The sequence below is a fragment of the Otolemur garnettii genome, unplaced genomic scaffold, assembly GCF_000181295.1.
Source record: "Otolemur garnettii isolate 467f Iridium unplaced genomic scaffold, OtoGar3 scaffold00015, whole genome shotgun sequence".
Taxonomy (NCBI): Eukaryota; Metazoa; Chordata; class Mammalia; order Primates; family Galagidae; genus Otolemur; species Otolemur garnettii.
This window is the reverse complement of record NW_003852410.1, coordinates 23,607,464-23,611,855: the sequence shown is the minus strand read 5'-3', so window position 1 is coordinate 23,611,855 and position 4,392 is coordinate 23,607,464. Positions and strand designations below refer to the sequence as shown.

Genomic DNA, 4,392 nt, shown 5'->3' with positions numbered 1-4,392 from the left:
GAAGTAAAAACTGCTTATCCTATCAATGTAGTATGTAAAATAAGGCATTACATAATTAATTATGAAATAAAAGTTTCAGATTATAAATGTACTAAATGTTGACAGAGGAAAAGATTATTGGTCTCTGACCACTGATTTTATCACCTGTGAGATACGGATGCTATCTACCTCATACTGAAAAGTTTGTAAAATAATATAAATAATATAAAGACATCATATTGCCTGTTACTTAGAACACCTTCAGTAAATTATAGGTGTTGCTGTTGATGATGACAATAAGAATAACAAAAATAATACTGTATTCTGGTATGATGATTACTGTGGCTACCCAAAGTTTCCTTAGTTTAACACAATACATGTTTATTTCTCACTCATGTCACAGCTCAATGTGGGTTGACAAAGAAGCACTTGCTCCCCCCAGTCATTCAGGAGTGAAATTTTGTTGCTCAGCCTTCCTCTAGGTATGTGGAGCAATCTACATCTGGCCAGCAGAGGGTATGAAAGACCGAGGATCAAGCCTAGAAGTGGCACCCAACATTTCTGTTCATATTTTGGACTCAGTTGCACATCTATACATTACTGCAATGAATATTGGGAAATTTTGTCAAATTGTGTGCTCAGGAAGAGAGAATGTGGATATAGGTAAGCATTGGCCATCTCTGTCACAAATTATATTGAAGAGGAAGAATTTTCCCTAGATTTTTGAGAGAAGAGAATGAAATTTGTTATAGGTTGCCCACTCTGCCTTTAGTAGTTAATATTTAAAGAGGAAAGGTAGAAGAATTAAAAATCCTACAAGCATTGTTAACAAAAATTACACGTTTATCCCTCTAGTCACTACCTTTACTGTAAACCACTTAGTAGTGACCTCAGGCAAGCCATTTATCTAGTACAGACCTCCATTTCATCATAAGTAAGTTTTTTTCATAGGACTATGGTAAAAAGAATTTAGTACAGGGTCTGGTTCAGAGCAAGCACTCCATGAAAGTTGTTGTTATTATTGGCAGTGTTAATAAGTATGGCTTTTGAGTGAAATGCTTGCTAGCTATTCATTCGTTCAACATGTTTCCTAAAGCAACATGTTGGACTCGCAAAGAATGACTTAACTAAAGACATTTATGTGGCTTTTAGAATTTTATAACTTTAGGCCAGTAACAGATTCATGTGTCCCTGGAAGAATATTGGGAGAGAAACCTTCTCTTTCTTCCAGGCTCCTTCCCTCTTATTAATCCCACAGAATCCTCCTTGTCTCCATTGTTGTGGTGTATGACAGTGGAGCTCAGCTCTAATATGTGACTGCTTCAGCTCTTACTAGCCCCACCTCACAAGCCTCAGTTCTCAGTTAAAGGAGCACGGTATGAGTTCCTACACTATCAGTGGGAGAATTAAGTGAGATGATGTATGTAAAGGCTCACTGTTAATACAGGGCACACAGTTAAGTGCTCAGTAAATGTCAGCTATTACTACTGTTGTTATTACATGCTCTTGTAAATTTACCTTCAGATCTACATACCTGACCAAAGTTTTGCACAATTACAAATTGGAGAACTACTGGGAAATTTATTATATTTTTAGTTTCCTTTTAGGCTAATAGAGGAATGGTGTATACAATAGTAGTCACAAGTGATATGAAAAATGACTTGCTGACCTCTCTGAGCTGAAAGGAGTGAGAGTCTAGTTAACCTCTAATGAAGCCTGGGAGGGATGAAGCTTGTGAGAGGAGAACTGTGTATCTCAGAATGGCAAAGGAATAAGGGATGGCTATGTTGCATTCATTGGAAGAGGAGAGGGACTAAATGTTATATAGGTATATAGAAGCTGTCAGATAACAGAGTTCCTTTAAAGATAAGACTCCGTATGAGAAGTTCCATGGAGGGTTCAGAAAATTCTAAGACTGACTGCAGGGACTTAAATGTACTCCTGAAATGTAGGCCAGAATTACTGGAGCCCTTCCTTGTAATTGGTCTTGGCTTCTTCTCTGCTCGTATGTTTTCAGACATTCACTTGATGCTTAGTGGAGTAACTCTTGAGAGCAGTCAGTGTAGCTTAGTAGGTGCAGAAACCTTTGAAGAGAGGGTACACTATTGAAAAAACAGGTTGTGTGGAGTATAGAGTTTCATTCTTAAATTTTTGTATTGTGAAGATGAAAGCCTGTCAGGGTAAAACCAAGGTGGAATTGAGTCAGAAGAGAAGGACACCACATTAAAACATTGTATTTCTATAGAATATGCCTACAGTTAACATATGACTTGCTTTAAAATTTTTTTGTAACAGGCTTTTATAATTTTTGATGGTTTTTCATTTGGAAGAAGAGATTCAGGAAAACAAAGGAAGCATAATCATGGCTGCCTACTGGAGACAGGCCTGGAAGGAAAATAAGTGATGCAGCCAGCTGGGTACTTTAGGAAGTATATGCCCAGTGACAAGAGGCAGTCCATGACACAGCATCAGCCAGTTATCCCCCTGGATGATAGTTGGCCCCAAGGCCAGATTTTTGGGTTTCCCCAGAGAAACTAGGAATTTGGAATTTTATGTGAATCTTAGCAAAAAATTTGTATCTTTTTTTCCCCAAGATCACCATGGAAAACAAGAACAAAAATGTGGGCTATTTTAAGCCTGTGGACCTTTGCAGTATCTAAAGGTGGCTCAGCTGAATACTCTGCTGATTCTAATGCCAGCCACAGTCCTAAGTATGGAGCACATTCTCAATGTGATTTTATTGAACAAATATAAATACACCAACTAAGAAACCTTTCTTGATTTTCAGTCTTTTCATGTGGAGTCAGTCTTCAAAGTTTCTGTTTTTTTTCTTAGAAGGTAGATCAAAACTCCTTGTGTTGTCTTCCTTGTGGGGCCTACTTCTCCAGCCCTTTTCCTTCGTTCTTATGCCCTCCCCAAGCCTGTGCAGGGGTTTCCAAATTTTTATTTTCTCTGGCACACATTGGAAGAATAAGAATAATCTTGGACCACTCATTAAATGCAAAAACACTAATAAAAGCTGATTAGCAAAAAAGGTCTTTCTCTACTTTTTGTGATATCCAACACCATAGACAAGCAAAAAAAAAAAGTCCATACAAAGTCACCATGTGGCCTGTAGGCCACAGATGAGATGCCTCTGGTAGAGTTTGACTCTTACACTGAAGCTCAGTGGTTTACCTAGGAGTTAAGAAAGTTCAAGAAATGACAGTAAGTTCATATTGTTATGTTTCAAGACAAGGTTGACTTGACTTAGTTGTTTTTTCTTTCCTTTGTTATGGTTAGTAGGTTTTTGGTTAATTTTGATAGACTTGTTTAGATAACAAGAGTTGATCCAGATTATGCTGTAAATTGCAATAAGGTTCTCAGGCTTAAAAAGACACAGAAATATCACTCCTAGAAAATAGCCATTTTCCCTACACAAGTTAGTATGATCCTGCCACGTAGCAGTGTGGACTTTTCTCTGTGCAGTGTTCTCAACCTTCCTAATGCCACAGCCCTTTAATACAGTTCCTGTGGGTTGCCACCCACAGGTTGAGAACCACTGGGCAAATAAGGGGATTTTTTTGAAGCTTTGGGCATTCTGCAATATCTTCTTTTATGATAAATTCTGTAGATATCTGCACTTTTGATTTTTAATGCAAACGTTTTTACTGTCTTGAGCAAGATTATTTTTGTTATAGTTTTCACAAATCAGTTAAAAAATTAAGTTCATAAGAAGGAGGGGTCATTTTGCTGTAGAGGCCCAGGGGTTCTTATGAGCCTAGGGAAGCAGTACTCTGGGGACAGGGACAGGAAAGCCCAAGAACCCTCCAGGCAGTCTCTGCTGAGGAGTGTGGGGTTATGTTACCTCTTGGGTCAGATTCACACAGAGCAGCACATTCATTCTATCTTTGCTGACTGCTTTTTCCTATAGACTGAGAGAGCACATAGGGGTAGTTTGTAGTCTTCGTCAAACTTGACCCTCTTTTTTCCAATTCCTAGTTTCAAGGAGAACACATTCAATGTCTCTGTCTGAGTCACGTGTCCAGCTTTAGCAAAGACGGGAAGAGTTTTATAGTTACCTAGCGCAAATATTACTTGGTGTGGGGTTGAGAATTACACAGTGCTTAGAAAAAAGGGTCACCATGAGTGAGGCAGCACCTCTAGGGGAAAGGTGTTTCCCATAATCTCCTCTTCTCTCTACCTTAAGAGTACCCTGTGCACCAGGGGTGGTAGGCTCCAACCCTGCCGGGCATGCTTAACAACAACATCAAATAGAGTAAATTTATGCTTCTCAGGACTTTGAAGAACATTCGAGTTATGTCTGCTCATTTTCATTGCCTCTCTCACCACTGACTGGCCATCATTTTTTTCAATTTTTTTTAAAGTTTCATTTATTGTTACATGGTAGGTGTTTTTTTTTTTTTTTTTTTT

The 4,392-nt window shown here is 38.5% G+C and overlaps 1 protein-coding gene across 3 annotated transcripts in view; it reads left to right on the top strand.

The window, feature by feature from the left end:
• The first annotated feature begins 257 nt into the window (after positions 1-257).
• The window catches only part of ATXN7 (ataxin 7), a 124,037-nt gene continuing 119,902 nt past the window's right edge, over positions 258-4,392 (top strand). For 2 of the 3 annotated variants that reach the window (XM_023510703.1, XM_023510700.1), the window contains exon 1: positions 258-642. The gene's annotated coding sequence lies outside the window, so the exon portion shown is untranslated. Of the gene's footprint in view, positions 643-2,647; positions 2,691-4,392 lie in introns of those variants that run through there. The other variant, XM_023510701.1, reaches the window with a different exon arrangement.